Consider the following 20,894-nt stretch of genomic DNA (forward strand, 5'->3'; position numbering starts at 1 on the left):
TCAAAATTTCTTTGAATGTGCATATTTTCTTCCCAGAGGGCCTTGTCCACGTTGTTTCTCTGCCTAAAGCATTTTCACTATTCTGTTGATCTTATCCTTCAAGCCTGAACTGAATATCACACCCATAAGGAAACATCTCCTAGAAGTTCTCTGTTTGATGTGCTCATCTTTTTTTTATACCATCATCCAGTGGCAATATTGTAATGTGGGGTTTATTTCAGGAGAATATTCCACTTTGGGTTTTCCCTCTTTGCAGAAAATAGACCTTTGGAAATGAGCAAAATAAATGATCAGTGCTTTTCCTCCTCACCAGTCTTAGCTAAATGCTAAGAGATAAGAAGCAAAATTTTATAGCTAAGAGAGAACAATTTCTTTGGTAGGTAACATGCTTGATAACTGGAGCAGAACTAGGCATCTGAAAATGTTCAAGCATGCTCAAGTTGCTTTTCATAGAGCTATTTCAATGGCCAATAGGTTGTCTTGAATTCAGTTCTTAGAATTAATAATTAGTGAGTGTATGTGCCTTGATTAAAACTACTAATAAAGAAAAATTATTTTAAGGGAGATTATTTATAATAGAAAAGACATAGTATTTAAATTCAGAAGATATGATTGGATCTAGACTTTGCTATTTACTAGTTAAGTAGCCTTAAGAAAATAACTTAAGCACTCAAGCCTTCTGTTCATCATCTATAACTACGACTATAAATGCTTATATACTAAGAAGGCTGTTCATATGATAAAACAGTAGACTATAAATGTTATAAACTACAAGCTCTAAAGTTATATTAGAAATATACAGCAATAAAAAGGTTAGTTTATGATTAAGTACTCCATTAGCTTAGTAATACAAATAGTTATATACTAGCAATTTCCAACCCCATGGACTATACAGTCCATGGAATTCTCAGGCAAGAATACTACAGTGGGTAGCCATTCCCTTCTCCAGGGGATCTTCCCAACCCAGGGACTGAACCCAGGTCTCCCACACTGCAGGCGGATTCTTTACCAGCTGAGCCACCAGGGAAGCCCTCTTTATATATTAACTAGTTATATATGTAGGATTTAAAAAATACAGTCTTCTCAGATGTTAAGTATATAATCAACACTCCTTTAATACTTTTTGCTGCTTTTATCATTTTGCATTCTGAACATTTAAAACCTGATATCAAATTATTACAAACATAAAGGTCATAAAATCAAGTTCATAATCTAAGATTTTGCGATGTCTGGCTTTCTTTCTCTATTTCCCTTTCTTTCTGTCTTCTTCTTTTTGTATTTCTCTTTATTTTACCTTGAACGTGAACGTGAACATGAAGTCGCTCAGTCGTGTCCGACTCTTTGCGACTCCATGGACTGTAGCCTACCAGGCTCCTCTGTCCATGGGATTTTCCTGGCAATAGTACTGGAGTGGATTGCCATTTCCTTCTCCAAGGGATCTTCCCAACCCACGGATCGAACCAGGGTCTCCCGCATTGTAGACAGACGCTTTACCGGCTGAGTCACCCCGGAAGTCCTTATTTATTTTATTTATTTTTTTTACCTTACCTTTCTATAATATATTCAATGGTTATTGGTATGAAATATTACACATTTTTCAGTGAAGAAAATGAGTGAACTTGTTACCGAGTCTAAATTCATACTATTTGTTGTACAATAGGCCACTGATGGAGATATGAAGTATGGGGGCAAGGAATAGCAACTATTGAGAAAGCCCGCTGACTAAGAAGATTTTGGTCTAGTGTCCCAAAGAACCGTCTTGCTAAGAGTTTGGATACTAGTTTCTTTTATAGAACAAAGAAGGTGAGGTGAGCAAAAAAGGTTGTAAGAAAAGTTATAAATGTTTCCTGGTTTCTGTCAGACTCTGAGGGGATGTATTAATTTCTTCTTAAACAGTCATTCACAGGTGGGCCTGGTCAGGACGTTTCCCATGAGGTAAGCAAGGGTATTTTTTAAATTTATTGGGATTATCCCCTCACTCTTGGATCTCCCTCCCACACCCTTTAACCTCATTGTATGGAAGGCAAGGTTCTTAGAGATGGGCCATTATGCCTACTTTAAGATATAGGCAACATACTTTTAGTGATTAACTTGTAGCAAAGGAATAGACTATAAAGATTAAAGTAAAAGAAACATACTCAATATGAAGTCAGATTTCTTCTTTCCTGTTACAAACTTTTTCTTTCCAAGAACTGCTATGTATCGATAGTTTTATAAATAGGAATATCACTACTTAAGTATAAAACGCTTTAAAAATATGAAAAAGTGAAATAGATTAATTCTATTATTTATCTCATAGCAGCAGCCTTGAGAGTCATTATTGACTATAAATTTATCTTTTATTCTGTATATTTTCTTGTCTATAATTTATTTTTTTTACTTTATTTTCTATTTTTTTAAAATTTTTATTGAAGTATAGTTACTTTACAATGTTTTGCTAGTTTCTACTGTACAGGAAATTGAATTACTTATACACATACATATATCCCATCTTTTTTTCAGATTTTATTCCCATTTAGGTCATCACAGAGGACTGAGTTCCCTGTGCTATACACTAGGTTTTCATTAGTTATTATTTATATATACTATTAATAATGTATATATGTCAGTTCCAATCTCCCAGTTCATCCCATCTCCCCTTCCCCCTTGATATCCATCTGTACCTCTGTGCTTATTTCTGCTCTTTAAGTAAGATCCTCTATAACAGTCTCTAAATTGACTTTATTTTTTTTAAATTTTATTTTATTTTTAAACTTTACAATATTGTATTAGTTTTGCCAAACATCAAAATGAATCCACCACAGGTATACCTGTGCTCCCCATCCTGAACCCTCCTCCCTCCTCCCTTCCCATACCCTCCCTCTGGGTCGTCCCAGTGCACCAGCCCCAAGCATCCAGTATAGTGCATCGAACCTGGACTGGCAACTCGTTTCATACATGATATTATATATGTTTTAATGCCATTCTCCCAAATCTCCCCACCCTCTCCCTCTCCCACAGAGTCCATAAGACTGATCTATACATCAGTGTCTCTTTTGCTGTCTCGTACACAGGGTTATTGTTACCATCTTTCTAAATTCCATATATATGCATTAGTATACTGTATTGGTGTTTTTCTTTCTGGCTTACTTCACTCTGTATAATAGGTTCCAGTTTCATCCACCTCATTAGAACTGATTCAAATGTATTCTTTTTAATGGCTGAGTAATACTCCATTGTGTATATGTACCACAGCTTTCTTGTCCATAATTTAAATACAGGGATTAAATAATTTTTATAATTAAGTTATATCATAATATGGATATAGTAAATCCAGTATACAAAATTTCTCTTCAGGTGTTAAAAGAAAGTAAGTTTCAAGCATCAAATATTGTTTTCCGTATGCTTATGATCTTTTTTCTTTCTGCATCATACCTTATGCCCCAAGTATCTTAAATTCTTAGTCTCTCAAATTACTCTTAGGTATTTTAGTTTTAATTTCTGATTTTTGAGCTGGGAATACAGACTGTAAATAAATACAGAATATACTCACTATAATGATGACAAATATTAAATACTAGCTTCCCCAAAATACCACTGAAACAGTTTATTAATAGACACAGGCGAGTCCATTACTTTCTTTGTTAAGAGTCAGCACTACCTAGATAGAGTCTTAGCATCACAGAGGGAGACCCAGAGTTGTGAAATTTATGAACTTTTTGATGTCATAGTCTGATTAGGATTAGTCTGATTAGGATATGATTAGGATTGGGGAAAGATTGCTATGATAGTTCAGGCCTTGTGGATACAGCAAAGTGAGGATTTTGAAGAAAGGGTTTAGAAGAGTCTAGGCCTGGAAAATTCCATGGACAGAGGAGCCTGGTGGGCTACAGTCCATGGGATTGCAAAAAGTTGGACATGACTGAGCAACAGAACACCAGGAAATCTTATGGTAGTTCTAATTATTCCACTTCTGAGTATTTATTCAAAGAAAGCAAAAACGCTAATTTGAAAAGATATACACACCCCTATGTCAATTACAGTGTTATTTATAATAGCCAAGATGTGTAGGCAGCCTAAAGTCCATTGATAGGTGAATGGATAAAGAAAATGTGGCGCGCACACACACACACACACACACACATATGTCACTTTTGTGGTGACAGATGGTAATTGTCAAAATAGACTTATTGTGTTGATTATTTTGTAATGTATATCAGTGTTAAATCACTATTTTGTACACTAATATAATATTGTATGTCAAGTATACTTCAATAAAAACAAAACAAGAGTTTGGGGAAAGAAAACAATCATTTGGGATTATTGATTAAATTACTCAATAATCTGATGTTCAATGAATAGATCTTTCAGGAAGTCCCTGAAATGAGTAATAAAATTATTTGTGGCTTTTTTCTTTCTTGGCAAGAATTTCCTGGAAAACACAGGAAAAAACCTTGAAAGCCATAACTACTTTATGTCCACTTGGTCACATTGATGAAGTAGGTCACATAAATATAGACAGTAAACTGTGTGGATATACCCTAAATGGTTTCAATTCTCACACATCTTAAAAATGGAAATTTAAAATGTAAATAAATTATGGAAAACTATTTTCTCCAAGTAGGTATGACTGCTCAGTGTGTGTGTGTATGTGTGCATCTGCACATTGGTATACTGGATGTCTACTAAGGTTTATAGGAGAGGAAAACATTTGAGAGATCATCTGCTGTCTATTTATGGCTGACAATCCACTTGAGCTTCCCTGGTGGCTCAGAGGTAAAGAATCTGCCTGCCAGTGCAGGAGTCACAGGTTTGGCCTTGGGTTAGAAAGATCCCTTGGAGAAGGGAATAGTAACCCACTCCAGTATTCTTGCCTGGGAAATTCCATGGCCACATGAGCCTGGTCGGTTGCAGTCCATGGGATCTCAAAAAGTCAGGCACGACTTAGCGACTGAACGACAACAACAAAAAGCACTTGAAAGCAAGAACGGTATTTTATTCATATGCCATATTTTGTCTTTGGGTTAGAGGGACCAATTATCTTTTTCTGTGGTATTTAGGCATGTAAATTTTAGTAAATCAAACCAATAAATATCAATATATAAAGTAATAATATGAGAAAGTGTGTAACACTACACAAAGATATACACCTTGTTAGTATTTCCGACTGTATAGAATATGGGTTCTTGGCTCAAGTAGAGATAACTGAGTTTAGGCAGTTTGGATAGGTATCATGGTATGGATGATGTCTGTTCTAGGACATGAAAGACATATAGACTTTCAATAATTAAAACCATCAAAGGCTGTCATATATACGTAGATGAACAAGAGTGCTAAGGTGGTACCTGGCACATAGTAGGTACTCAATAATTTGAGTAAAATTACAAGTGAGTTATGTGTTGGTAAACATTCCTGGTGGCTCAGACGGTAAAGTGTCTGCCTACCATGCGGGAGACCCGGGTTCGATCCCTGGGTCAGGAAGATCCCCTGGAGAAGGAAATGGCAACCCACTCCAGTACTCTTGCCTGGAAAATCCCATGGATGATGGAGTCTGGTAGGCTACAGTCCACAGGGTCGCAAGTCGCACCTGAGCGACTTCACTTTTATGTGTTGGTAAGGAGACTCGTGATCTTTAAACACAAATTTACTGTAAGATATTAATGGGAAATTCGATTGAAAAACTATTTGGGCAAGGTTACAAAAGGCATTAAGTAAGATAATGAACATTTTTCTTACAGGCAGTAGAAAATTGATGACTCTTGCACAGAGAAATCATTTGAGGGTGTTTTTTGAAAGAATAAGAAAGCTGTGCTATGCTGGGACAATTCAAAGAGAAGCTAATAGCAGTGCAAGTAGTTGGAAAGAATGCCAATCGAAAATGGAACCAGAGGTATAAAATGGAAAATCTCAACATGTGCCCTCAGGTAAACAAAACTTAAGGACTGAGAGACTGATTCCCTGTAAATGCTTGATTTACAGATGACTGATAGTGGAATTTTCATAAATAACAGGGAATGGTTAAGGTTGTCTCATCAACCTTGGGAAAGTTTCCTTATGGTTTCCAGAGGCACGAACAAGAAACGACCCAGGTCTGGTTGGTCTTGACAAAATAAGCTGAATTGAGATTTGTTGATATGATTGGACTGGCTTTGTCTGCTCAGGGAATTTTCAAAGTTGGTCCTATTTGTTTTTATTTTCAGTTCAGTTCAGTTCAGTCGCTCAGTCGTGTCCGACTCTTTGTGACCCCATGAATCGCAGCACACCAGGCCTCCCTGTGCATCACCATCTTCCGGCGTTCACTCAGAATCACGTCCATAGAGTCAGTGATGCCATCCAGCCATCTCATCCTCTGCCGTCCCCTTCTCCTCCTGCCCACAATCCCTCCCAGCATCAGAGTCTTTTCCCATGAGTCAACTCTTCACATGAGGTGGCCAAAGTAGTGGAGTTTCAGCTTTAGCATCAGTCCTTCCAAAGAAATCCCAGGGCTGATCTCCTTCAGAATGGACTGGTTGGATCTCCTTGCAGTCCAAGGGACTCACAAGAGTCTTCTTTAACACCACAGTTCAAAAGCATCAATTCTTCAGTGCTCAGCTTTCTTCACAGGCCAACTCTCACATCCAAACGTGACTGCTGGAAAAACCATAGCCTTGACTAGACGGACCTTTGTTGGCAAAGTAATGTCTCTGCTTTTGAATATGCTATCTAGGTTGGTCATAACTTTCCTTCTAAGGAGTAAGTGTCTTTTAATTTTATGGCTGCAGTCACCATCTGCAGTGATTTTGGACCCCCCCAAAATAAAGTCTGACACTGCTTCCACTGTTTCCCCTACTATTTCCCATGAAGTGATGGGACCAGATGCCATGATCTTCGTTTTCTGAATGTTGAGCTTTAAGCCAACTTTTTCACTCTCCTCTTTCACTTTCATCAAGAGGCTTTTTAGTTCCTCTTCACTTTCTGCCATAAGGGTGGTGTCATTTGCATATCTGAGGTTATTGATAATTTCCCCCGGCAATCTTGATTCCAGCTTGTGCTTCTTTCAGCCCAGCGTTTCTCATGATGTACTCTGCATAGAAGTTAAATAAGCAGGGTGACAATATACAGCCTTGACGTACTCCGTTTCCTATTTGGAACCAGTCTGTTGTTCCTTGTCCACTTCTAACTATTGCTTCCTGACCTGCATATAAGTTTCTCAAGAGGCAGGTCAGGTGCTCTGGTATTCCCATCTCCTTCAGAATTTTCCACAGTTTATTGTGATCCACATAGTCAAAGGCTTTGGCATAGTCAATAAAGCAGAAATAGATGTTTTTCTGGAACTCTCTTGCTTTTTCCATGATCCAGCAGATGTTGGCAATTTGATCTCTGGTTCCTCTGCCTTTTCTAAAACTAGCTTGAACATCTGGAAGTTCACAGTTCACGTATTGCTGAAGCCTGGCTTGGAGAATTTTGAGCATTACTTTACTGGTGTGTGAGATGAGTGCAATTGTGCGGTAGTTTGAGCATTCTTTGGCATTGTCTTTCTTTGGGATTGGAATGAAAACTGACCTTTTCCTGTCCTGTGGCCACTGTTGAGTTTTGCACATTTGCTGGCATATTGAGTGCAGCACTTTCACAGCATCATCTTTTAGGATTTGAAAGAGCTCAACTGGAATTCCATCACCTCCACTAGTTTTGTTCATAGTGATGCTTTCTAAGGCCCACTTGACTTCACTTTCCAGGATGTCTGGCTCTAAGTGAGTGATCACATCATCATGGTTATCTTGGTCATGAAGATTTTTTTTGTACAGTTCTTCTGTGTATTCCTGCCACCTCTTCTTAATATCTTCTGCTTCTGTTAGGGCCATACCATTTCTGTCCTTTATTGAGTCCATCTTTGCATGAAATTTTCCCTTGGTATCTCTAATTTTCTTGAAGAGATCTCTAGTCTTTCCCATTCTGTTGTTTTCTTCTATTTCTTTGCATTGGTCGCTAAGGAAGGATTTCTTGTCTCTTCTTGCTATTCTTTGGAACTCTGCATTCAGATGCTTATATCTTTCCTTTTCTCCTTTGCTTTTGGCTTCTCTTCTTTTCACAGCTATTTGCAAGGCCTCCCCAGACAGCCATTTTGCTTTTTTGCATTTCTTTTCCATGGGGATGGTCTTGATCCCTGTCTCCTTACAATGTTATGAACCTCCGTCCATAGTTCATCAAGCACTCTATCTATCAGATCTAATCCCTTAAATCTATTTCTCATTTCCACTGTATAATCATAAGGGATTTGATTTAGGTCATACCTGAAGAGTCTAGTGGTTTTCCCTACTTTCTTCAATTTAAGTCTGAATTCGGCAATAAGGAGTTCATGATCTGAGCCACAGTCAGCTCCTGGTCTTGTTTTTGTTGACTGTATAGAGCTTCTCCATCTTTGGCTGTAAAGGATATAATCAATCTGATTTCGATGTTGACCATCTGGTGATGTCTATGTGTAGAGTCCTCTCTTGTGTTGTTGGAAGAAGGTGTTTGCTATGACCAGTGCATTTTCTTGGCAAAATCCTATTAGTCTTTGACCTACTTCATTCCGGATTCCAAGGCCAAATTTGCCTGTTACTCCAGGTGTTTCTTGACTTCCTACTTTTGCATTCGAGTCCACTATAATGAAAAGGACATCTTTTTTGGGTGTTAGTTCTAAAAGGTCTTGTAGGTCTTCATAGAACCGTTCAACTTCAGCTTCTTCAGTGTTACTGGTTGGGGCATAGACTTGGATTACTGTGCTATTGACTGGTTTGCCTTGGAAATAAACAGAGATCATTCTGTCATTTCGAAGATTGCATCCAAGTACTGCATTTTGCATTCTTTTGTTGATCATGATGGCTACTCCATTTTTTCTAGGGATTCCTGCCCTCAGTAGTAGATATAATGGTCATCTGAGTTAAATTCACCCATTCCAGTCCATTTCAGTTCGCTGATTCCTAGAATGTTGACCTTCACTCTTGCCATCTCCTGTTTGACCACTTCCAATTTACCTTGATTCATGGACCTAACATTCCAGTTCCTATGCAATATTGCTCTTTACAACATCAGACCTTACTTCTATCACTAGTCACATCCACAGCTGGGTATTGTTTTTGCTTTGGCTCCATCCCTTCATTCTTTCTGGAGTTATTTCTCCACTGATCTCCAGCAGCATATTAGGCACCTACTGACCTGGGGAGTTCCTCTTTCAGTTTCCTATCATTTTGCCTTTTCATACTGTTCATGGGGTTCTTAAGGCAAGAATACTGAAGTGGTTTGCCATTCCCTTCTCCAGTGGACCACATTCTGTCAAATCTCTCCACCATTACCCGCCCATCTTGGGTTGCCCCACGGGCATGGCTTAGTTTCATTGAGTTAGACAAGGCTGTGGTCCTAGTGTGATTAGATTGACTAGTTTTTTGTGAGTATGGTTTCAGTGTATCTGCCCTCTGATGCCCTTTTGCAACATCTACTGTCTTGGGTTTTTCTTACTTTTGTGTGGGGTATCTCTTCACGGCTGCTCCAGCAAAGCGCAGCCGCTGCTCCTTACCCTGGATGAGGGGTATCTCCTCACCGCCTCCCCTCCTGACCTTGAACATGGAATAGCTCTTCTAGGCCCTCCTGCACCCGCACAGCCACTGCTCCTTGGATGTGGGGTTGCTCCTCCCGGCCGCCGCCCCTGGCCTCGGGCGTGGGGTAACTCCTTCTGGCTGCCGCCCCTGGCCTCGGGTGTGGGGTAGCTCCTCTCTGCTGTTCCTGCGCCATCGCAGCCTGGCACTCTCCGCCACTGCCTCTGACCTCAGACGTGGGGCAGCTACTCTTGGCTGCCACCCTCAGGCATAGGGTCCTCCCAACTTCTGTCCCTGACCTTGGACGTGGGGTAGCGCCTCTTGGCTGCGCCTGTGTGCCATTGCAGCCGCCCGCACTATGTTCGCTGTCGCAGCCCCAAATGCACTTTCTCTTTACATTCCCTGCCCATATATACAGCCTGCCCCAAACCCTTAGTAGGCTTGCCAGTTTGCCTGTCTGGAATTGTAGTTCCTCTTTTATTCCAGAATAAAGTTTTCCTTTTGACAATTTTCAGCTTGCTTTGTTTTACCTTAAAAGTTTAGGTTGATGGAAGTTTAATACAATATTCCATAAAGAACTATATGTTAAGGAAGGACAAAAAATGGTTGTTTATTGAACATTTAAAATATGTGATTCATTATGTAGCGTTTTTTTTTCCTAATTTTATTTTATTTTTAAACTTTACGTAATTGTATTAGTTTTGCCAAATATCAAAATGAATCCGCCACAGGTATACGTGTGTTCCCCATCCCGAACCCTCCTCCCTCCTCCCTCCCCATACCATCCCTCTGGGCCATCCCAGTGCACCAGCCCCAAGCATCTAGCATCGTGCATCGAACCTGGCCTGGCAACTCGTTTCCTACATGATATTTTACATGTTTCATTGCCATTCTTCCAAATCTTCCCACCCTCTCCCTCTCCCACAGAATCCATAAGACTGTTCTATACATCAGTGTCTCTTTTGCTGTCTTGTACACTGGGTTATTGTTACCATCTTTCTAAATTCCATATATATGCGTTAGTATACTGTATTTATGTTTTTCCTTCTGGCTTACTTCACTCTGTATAATAGGCTCCAGTTTCATCCACCTCATTAGAACTGATTCAAATTTTGGAAAACTGTAGTCACTTAATGCACAGCACTCACCAGCTTATACTTGACTATGACAGAAAGGATGTTACCTGGTTAGATCTTGACATCACTTTTCGGTTATTTACAAATAAGCTGAAATACATATTAAAAACACATAATTTTTCTGGATATAAAATTATAAACCAAATTCTAATATATTAGCTATTTACTATTCTCATCTTATAAATGGACATGTGAAAAGGGTGAACATCTTTGACAGGATAAAAGGGATTATAAAATATTTAATTAAATCCAAGCATTACTGTTGATAATTTTGTGGCTAACTTGAGATGCAGTGGTTAATGTGATTTAATTTTTTGGCATTAAAGTCTTAATTAAAAAGAGGAGTACAGCCTTTTATCACACATTAAATGAATTTTCCCTGGTGTGGTCCATATGGTATATGACTTAGACAGATATTTTCATAATAAAATCGTGGGGGAGAAAAGCCTTTACATTTATAACAACAGTAATGAAACCATACAGGTTTGTTGGCGAAAAAGCCATTGTAAACATTTATATATTTCCCTTTTTAGGTTATTTTAAAGTTCAGTGGAAATTAATAGATATTTTGAAGCCGGTTTGCAAACATATTAGTAAGTTTGACTGTAGCATCATAAATGAAAACATAAAAATTATTGAATGTGTCATTTAAATAGGAAGAAGATAACATATAAATTATGCTCTAAAACATTCAGGGTGGAAAAATGGCTAGTAATTTGTGTTATCTTTAAAAAAAGCGATCAAATTCTCCTCAAAATTTTGTTATTCATGCACATGTCAACTACGTGAAAAGAGATTTTTGTCTTAATTACTTTCTGTATTCCCAATAGTACTTTTTATATTTTAGGTTATTAATTACTTAACTATTATTGATAAGTTTATATAGGATATAGAGATTATTTAGATCAAAGTTATAGTAGCTAAATTAACAAGCATGTATCATTATATATTATAGTAAAATTTGTTAAAAATTAACTTAGAGTTTGCCTTTTAGGCCCTGTATGAAAAATCCTTCTTTCTCCAGAAATCATCTTAATTTTATCTTCCTGGGCTTTATAATTTTGTTTTTCATATCTGGGTATTTAATCTACCTGGGGCTCATTTTCATATATGATGTAAGTTAGTGATAACAGCATCCTATTTTTTTCATGAAGAGAGTTAAATTTCCCCTCAAAATTTATGGAACATTGTATTATTTTCACATTTATTTCTGATGATACATCTACGCAAATCATGCTGATTCCTGGATTCTATGTGCTCTGTTTGTCTATATCAGTTCATTACTGTTGTAATTGCAATGGCTTCAGCTGACTTAATAGCATTTAGGGTGCATTTTCCTTAGCTTCTCTTACGTGTGTTCCTTTTAATTGATTTTGCTCATTGTGGGCATTTGTTTTCCCATGTAAAGCTTAGGACCCCTTTATATAACTGCATTTTTTTTCATTTTTCTTTACATTTATAAATTAAATTTATTATTTAAATATATACTTAAACTATTTTGGATTTGCATCTTTTCAGTATTAATATTTTTCATCACTGAATGAAAATGATATGTCTACATCTATATAAGTATTCATGTCTGTTCTTTAATTGGATTTTTAAAATATGCATAAAGGTATTATTTATTTTTGTTAGGTGAATTTATTTATTAATGCATTGTGTTATAATCGATTACTTTTATATTGAAATTCATGAATTCTTCTTGGCTCCAACAACCTTCCCTCTTTCTGTTTGTAGTTATTTGTTTCCATTTGTATCACAGAATTTAAATTTTTTGAGACTTTATCAATGTGTGGCTTTAAATCACATCATATTTCCATAAATATCACAGTAGTCCTTGAATTCTCATTTACATGGGCCTCAGAATTCTCATTCTGTGTAACTTACTTACACAGAAAGTTTCTTGAGAGCAAAATTTCAATATTGAGTCTGTTATTTTTTTCTATGAAAACCTGCACTTTTTTCTGTTTTGTTATATACATTGGTTTATTTTATAGATTCTACACATAAATGGTAAAATACAGTATTTGTCTTTGTCTGAGTTATTTCACTAAGTGTAATAGTCTCTCTCTAGGACAAGGCAATGGCAACCCACTCCAATACTCTTACCTGGAAAATCCCATGGATGAAGGAGCCTGGTGGGCAGGAGTCTTGGGGTCGCTAAGAGTCGGACACTACTGAGCAACTTCACTTTCACTTTTCACTGTCATGCATTGGAGAAGGAAAGGGCAACCCAGTCCAGTGCTCTTGCCTGGAGAATCCCAGGGATGGGGGAGCCTGGTAGGCTGCTGTCTATGGGGTCACACAGAGTTGGACATGACTGAAGCAACTCAGTCCATCCTTATTGCTTCAAATGTCTATATTTCATTCCTTTTTATGGTCGAGTAATATTCCATTGCATATATATACCACATCTTCTTTATCCATTCTTTTGTTATAGGTTCTTTATGCTTCCTTTACCTGGATATTTGTTTCCTTATTCTGGCTTGGGACAAAAACATTTAATTTTTGCTCAAAGTAGTAATTATTGTTATAGTGAACAATGCAGAATTTGGCAAATGTTACTAGCTTCCATATCTTAACATTGAAGTGCAAATATACAATATAATAGCAAGATATCAGAGAATTGTCCTCTTCCTAGTGTGTAGCATCTTTCCTTTTGGGGAATTACTCTATTGCCTGTTATGTCGTCCTGGTAAGGCATTTCCAGGTTTTAGAGGGAATGATAACCAAGATTAGACCAATTATAAAGCAGAGACATTACTTTGCCAACAAAGGTCCGTCTCATAGTCAAGGCTATGGTTTTTCCAGTGTTCATGTATGGATGTGAAAGTTGGAATGTGAAGAAAGCTTAGTGCCAAAGAATTGATGCTTTTGAACTGTGGTGTTGGGGAAGACTCTTGGGAGTCCCTTGGACTGCAAGGAGATCCAACCAGTCCATTCTAAAGGAGATTGGTCCTGGGTGTTCTTTGGAAGGACTGATGCTAAAGCTGAAACTCCAATACTTTGGCCACCTCATGTGAAGAGTTGACTCATTGGAAAAGACTCTGATGCTGGGAGGGATTGGGGGTAGGAGGAGAAGGGGACAACAGAGGATGAGATAGCTGGATGGCATCACCAACTCCATGGACATGAGTTTGGGTGAACTCCGGGAGTTGGTGATGGCAGGAAGGCCTGGAGTGCTGAAATTCATGGGGTCACAAAGAGTTGGACATGACTGAGCGACTGAACTGAACTGAATTTCTCTTTCTCAGCAGTGTTTGTCAGAGAATTATGCATGTAATGTAAACAGTGCCAATGAGATATACTCTCAAATATTAATTTTAAGAAACAAAGGAAGAGGATGAAAAGAAACCTCTAAGCCTTTTAAACTATGAGATGTAGTGTTAAGGCCTGTGGTGGCCTCTCACCTATTTGAATGGTGGGAGCCCATCTGTGGAGCTCACAAAAGGAGCCCTACACAGTAGGATGCAAAGCTAAGTAAGTAGGAGAAGAGAGGCCTGAATTCATTTTCTCTCTTCAGATTCTCAAATTAGGCACTATATTTTCTTTTCTTAGAACTTGTCTGAGAGCTATTGGTATCATTTGCCATCAAAAGTTTCCCAATACTTAATTTGATGCTTGAAGTAGAGTGTTATATCTGACAGGCTCTAAAGTATGAATTTTTTGGTGGTGTCAGAAGGATGGGAATATTTTAATATCTTCACTAATAAGTGGGAATTTGGCAATCCTTTAAATTATCTGTGTGTGTGTGTGTGTGTGTGTGTGTGTGTGTGTGTGTTGGGGGAAGACATATATAATATACCTACAGAGATTGGAAGTTTAAAGATCTAAATAGAAAAATGTCAGACTGTATAATTATGTGCACTCATCCTTGTGACCTTGAATACTGTCTTGAGAGAATTAGGGACAAAGCTTTACTGAGAAGCACAGACCTTGGAGGATCATTCAGACCATTGTGAGAACTTTGACTTTTGCTTTGAGTGAAATGGGGAGTCACTGAATGGCTCTGAAAAATAGAATAAGATGATCTGAATAATGATTCTAAAGGCTCACTGTGGCTTTTGAGTAGACAATAGACTTAGAAATAAAAGGAAAGACCAGTGAAAAATCCATAATAATTATCCAGCTGAGGAATGGTGGTAGTTACTAGCTTTGGATATAGCAAGAAATGGTCAGAGTTTTAGATAACATGTGTCTGTCAAGATATGCTAACTATGAAAGATGACTAGCCAATGGGCAATCACATACTGATTATCCAGAGAAAATGAGTGACAGATAACCTAACATACCAATGAATACCGATCCCTTCCAACACCGTGAAGATGCCTGCATGCCCTTTTCAACTCACTCGGTGAGTACAGTACCAGGTTGAGATATATGTGAGCCTTTGCTCCCTAGAGGGCAGAATACTTAAGTAAATTTCTCCAGGTTCCACTCAACATGATTTCCTATTGTCATTCCAGCCAATAAAGGTACAAGTGTTCAGTGATGCTGCTCTATTAAAGCTATATATTATAAATATAGACCAAAAGAGCTGACAGATATGTTGTGACTGTTTATTAATGTATCCATGTAAACCTAAACATTTTTGAAGTGTATTGGTAAATGGGTATTCTGTAGTTTAAACAGAATTTAAATGTTTATATATATGCACTTTTCAGTCTACTACAGAGATAATCTATTAAAAGAAAATTTGCTTCTAGCCATACAGGATTGTGTGTTTCCCTCTTGAGAACTGTATTACCATACTCATTAAGTGGTGCATCTGAGAAGAATAAGAGTGCTAATTATGTTTATAATGAATAATAATAATATATAAATAAAATGGGTTGATGTCACATTAATGAATAATAAGAACATTAAAAAAGGTTATATTATGCTTATTATAGCAAGTATTGTTAATTTGCACCAACATTTTAATTTTCACCTGTAATCTAGTGAGAAAGATATCTCAGTGATGTGAAGCTAGATACAGAGAGGGAGTCAGGCAATATTATATTTCTTCTATTTAAAAATTATTCTGGATTTATGTATTTTATTTTTTTTATTTTCTTTTATTTTTTAATTTTACAATATTGTATTGGTTTTGCCATATATGAACATGAATCCACCACAGGTATACACGTGTTCCCCATCCTGAACCCTCCTCCTTCCTCCCTTCCGGTACCATCCCTCTGGGTCGTCCCAGTGCACCAGCCCCAAGCATCCAGTATCGTGCGTCGAACCTGGACTGGTGACTCGTTTCATATATGATATTATACATCTTTCAATGCCATTCTCCCAAATCATCCCACCCTCTCCCTCTCCCACAGAGTCCAAAAGACTGTTCTATACATCAGTGTCTCTTTTGCTGTCTCGTATACAGGGTTATTGTTACCATCTTTCTAAATTCCATATATATGCATTAGTATACTGTATTGGTGTTTTTCTTTATGTATTTTAATGAAGAAAATTATTGATTAAAAACCTGTTGGCCAAGATGTTTTTCCATATTACAATCAAACTAATAATTTGCATTTTCCTAGAGTAAGCAGTTTTGAAAGCTAAGCTATTTTATTCTGTATACTACTAATTTTTAGCAAGCAAATTATATAAAACATGGCAAATATTAGATACCATCAAAACCTCACTGGGAGTTCTCAGAAACTGATAAACTGATTCTCAAACTGATAAGAAAGTATGAAGAGTGAGAAAACTCAAAACATTTTAGAAAAAGAAGAGCACATTTGAAGGATGTAAGCTGCCTGATTTCAAGATTTAATAAAACTACAGTAATTAAGATAGTGTACTATTACTTAAGTATTAGATGTTTATATTGGTGGCATAAAATAGAGAGTTCAGAAATATTCTTGAACATATATGATCAAATCAGTTTTAACAAAGGTGCCAGAGAAATTCAGTGGGAGAAATGATAGTCCTAAAAAAAGTGATGACAGGAAAGTTGAATATTCACATGGGGAAAAAAACTGAACCTAAGAACTCAATTTACACATTTATAACACTTAATTCAGGGCTTTCCAGGGGGTGCAGTGGTAAACAATTTGCCTGCCAATACGGGAGATGCAGCAGACATGGGTTTGATCCCTGGGTCAGGAAGATCTCCTGGAGTAGAAAATGATAACCCACTCCAGTATTCTTGCCTGGAAAACTCCATGAACAGAGGTGCCTGTGGACTGCAAGTCCAAGGGGTTGCAAAGAGTCAGACATGACTGAGCACACACAGCAATGATACCAAAATGAGAGTTGATCAGTGACCTAAATGTAAAAAATAAAACTGTATAGCTTCTAGTAGAGAACAAAGAAAGAAATCTTGTGACTATGGGTTAGGCAAATACTTCTTAGACTGGACCAAAAAAAAATCATGAATTATAAAGTTTAAAAAAAATGGGACATTATCAAAGTCAAAATTATGATGCTTTTCAAATATCATTGTAAGAAAATAAAAAGGCAAGTCATAAAATGAAAGGAAATATTTTCAAAACATTTCTAATAAAGGTCTTGTGAACAGATATATAATGAACACTTATAATTCAATAATTAGAACACAATCTAATAGTTAATGATGAAAAGATTATGTTGTTGCTATTATTGTTTTGAAAGTATTTTATTTCATTCTATGGCTTGCCTTGTGACTTATCTACTGCTGTGCACTGAGTTACCCAAGACTTAGCAACCAAAACCAAGAAACATCTGTAAGCCCAGAATCTGGAAAGAGTTAGCTAGATTTTCCTACCTCAGAATTTCTCATAAGATTGCAGTCAAAGTGTAGATGAAGGCTTAAGTCATTTTCAGACTCAACTGGGAGTGAATCCGCTTCCAAATTCATTCTCACAGAGGCTGAAAAACCTCAGATCTACTTGCAGTCTTAGTACATGGACCTCTCTCCACAGAGCTACCTCAAAAGAGGGCAGGTGAGTGCCCCAGACAGAAACCTTTTAATAACGTAATCTCAGAGTGACATTCCATCACTTCTATCTTACTCTAGTCATTAGAAGCGAATCAGCGAACTTAGGGAATATGCAAAGTGATGATGTTACACAAGGGTGTACCTGCTGCTGCTGCTGCTGCTGCTAAGTCGCTTCAGTCATGTCCAACTCTGTGCGACCCCAGAGACGGCAGCCCACCAGGTTCCCCCGTCCCTGGGATTCTCCAGGCAAGAACACTGGAGCGGGTTGCCATTTCCTTCTCTAATGCATGAAAGTGAAAAGTGAAAGTGAAGTCGCTCAGTCTGTCCGACTCCTAGCGACCCCATGGACTGCAGCCCACCAGGCTCCTCCATCCATGGGATTTTCCAGGCAAGAGTACTGGAGTGGGGTGCCATCGCCTTCTCCAAGGATGTGACTATCAGGAGGCAAAGAATGTTTGGGGCCGTCATAGAGAAACCAACTGCAGTATACCCCTGGACCTCTTCCTGCATACAAAATACTCATATTTGGGTTTTGTTTACTTGTTCTTTGATAGACAGTTTTCTTTTTAATTGAGGTATAATTGACATATAACATTATATTTGCTTTGGGTATACAACATGATTCAGTATTTGTCTATATTGTAAAATGACCACAAGTTTATTTACCATCCATCACATGTATAGTTAGAAAAATCATTTTTTTATTGTTGCTGACAACTTTTAAGACACATTCGCTTAGCAACTTTCAAATATGCAATATGGTATTATTAATATCCCATGACTTATTCATTTTATAACTGAAAGTGTGTACCTTTTGACCTCCTTCACCCATTTCACCCATCTCTTACCCCTGCTAACTCTGGTAACCACCAGTTTCTTCCCTGTATCTATGGGCTTCGCCTTCATTTGTTTACCTGTTTATTTTTTTGATTGTGTCTGACTATTTGCGACCCCATGACCTGTAGCCCACCAGGCTTCTTGGTCAGATTTTCCAGCCACGAACACTGGTGTGGGTAGCCATTCCCTTCTCCAGGGCTTCTTTCTCATGCAGGGATCAAACTCAGGTCTCCTGCATTGCAAGCAAATTCTTTATGGTTTGAGCCACTGCTGCTGCTGCTGCTGCTAAGTTGCTCCAGTCGTGTCTGACTCTGTGCGACCCCATAGATGGAAGCCCACCAGGCTCTGCCATCCCTGGGATTCTCCAGGCAAGAACACTGGAGTGGGTTGCCATTTCCTTCTCCAATTCGTGAAAATGAAAAGTGAAAGTGAAGTTGCTCAGTCGTGTCCGACCCTTAGCAACCCCATGGACTGCAGCCTACCAGTCTTGTCCATCCATGGGAGTTTCCAGGCAAGAGTACTGGAGTGGGTTGCCATTGCCTTCTCCGTTGAGCCACTAGGGAAGCCCTATTATAATATAAGAAAGGTCAAATGTTTTTTTTTTTTTTCCTCTGTTAGACATTTCACTTAAGATAATGCCTTCGAAAGGGCAAAATTTCATTCTTTTATGATTGAATAATATTCCATTATATATAAATTCACCACAGCTTCTTTATCCATTATTCTACAGATGTATACTGAAGTGGCTTCCATATCTTGGTTATTGTAAATGTTGCTGCAATGACCATGGGGGTGCATTTGGCTTTTTGAGTCAGTGTTTTTCTTTTATTTCAGATAAATATGCAGAAGTAGAATTGCTGGTAAATATGGTAATTCTAGTTTTAATTCTTGTGGAATCTCATACCATTTTCCATAGTGACTGTAACAATTTGCATTTTTACCAACAATACACAGGGTGCTTTTCTCCACATCCTTGCCCCATTTGTTATTTCGTAACTTTCTGATTACAGCTACTCTAAGAGGTATGAGGTTATAACTCATTGTATTGATTTTCATTAGCTGAACACCTTTTCATATACCTGTTGGTCACCTGCATGTGTTCTTTAGGTCATCTGTATGTTAGGTCCATGAATCAAGGCAAATTGGAAATGGTGAAGTAGGAGATGGCAAGAGTGAACGTCGACATTTTAGGAATCAGTGAACTAAAATGGACTGGAATGAGTGAATTTAACTCAGATGACCACTCTATCTACTGCAGTGGGCAAGATCCCTTAAAAGTGATGGAGTAGCCATCATAGTCAATGAGAGTCCAAAATGCAGTTTTGGATGCAATCTCAAAAATGAAAGAATGATCTCAGTTCATTTCCAAGGCAAACCATTCAAGATCATAGTAATCCAAATCTACACCCCAACCAGTAATGGTGAAGAAGCTGAAGTTGAACCTATAAAACCTATAAGAACTTCTAGAACTAACACCCAAAAAAGATGTCCTTTTTATTATAGGGGACTGGAATGCAAAAGTAGGATGTAAAGAGATATCTGGAGTAACAGGCAAATTTGACCTTGGAGTACCGAATGAAGCAGGGCAAAGGCTAATCGAGTTTTGCCAAGAAAATGCACTGGCCATAGCAAACTGCCTCTTCCAACAACACAAGAGAAGACTCTACTCATGGACATCATCAGATGGTCAATACCAAAATCAGCTTGTTTATATTCTTATCAGCCAAAGATGGAGAAACTCTATACAGTCAGCAAAAACAAGAATGGGTGCTGACTGTGGCTCAGATCATGAACTCCTTATTGCAAAATTCAGATTTAAATTGAAGAAATTAAGGAAAATCACTAGACCATTCAGGTATGACCTAAATCAAATCCCTAGTGATTATACAGAGGAAGTGAGAAATAGATTCAAGGGATTAGATCATATAGAGTACCTGAAGAACTATGGACAGAGGTTTGTGACATTGTACAGGAGGCAGGGATCAAGACCATTCCCAAGAAAAAGAATTGCAAAAAGGCAAAATGGTTGTCTGAGGAGGCCTTACAAATAACTGAAAAGAAGAGAAACAAAAGGCAAAGGAAAAGGAAAGATATACCCATTTGAATGCAGAGTTCCAAAGAATAGCAAGGAGAATAAGAAAGCCTTTCTCAGTGATCAATGCAAAGGAATAGAGGGCAACAATAGAATGGGAAAGACTAGAGATCTCTTCAAGAAAATTAGATATACCAAGGGAATATGTCATACAAAGATGGGCACAATAAAAGACAGAAATGGTATGGACCTACCAGAAGTAGAAGATATTAAGAAGAGGTGGCAAGAATACACAGAACAATTGTACAAAAAAGATCTCCACAACCCAGATAATCATGATGGTGTGATCACTTACCTAGAGCCAGACATCCTGGAATGTGAAGTCAAGTGGGCTTTAGGAAGCATCATTACAAACAAAGCTAGTGGAGGTGATGGAATTAGAGTTG

This window comes from Bos taurus, chromosome 2 (assembly GCF_002263795.3).
Source record: "Bos taurus isolate L1 Dominette 01449 registration number 42190680 breed Hereford chromosome 2, ARS-UCD2.0, whole genome shotgun sequence".
NCBI classification, from domain to species: domain Eukaryota; kingdom Metazoa; phylum Chordata; class Mammalia; order Artiodactyla; family Bovidae; genus Bos; species Bos taurus.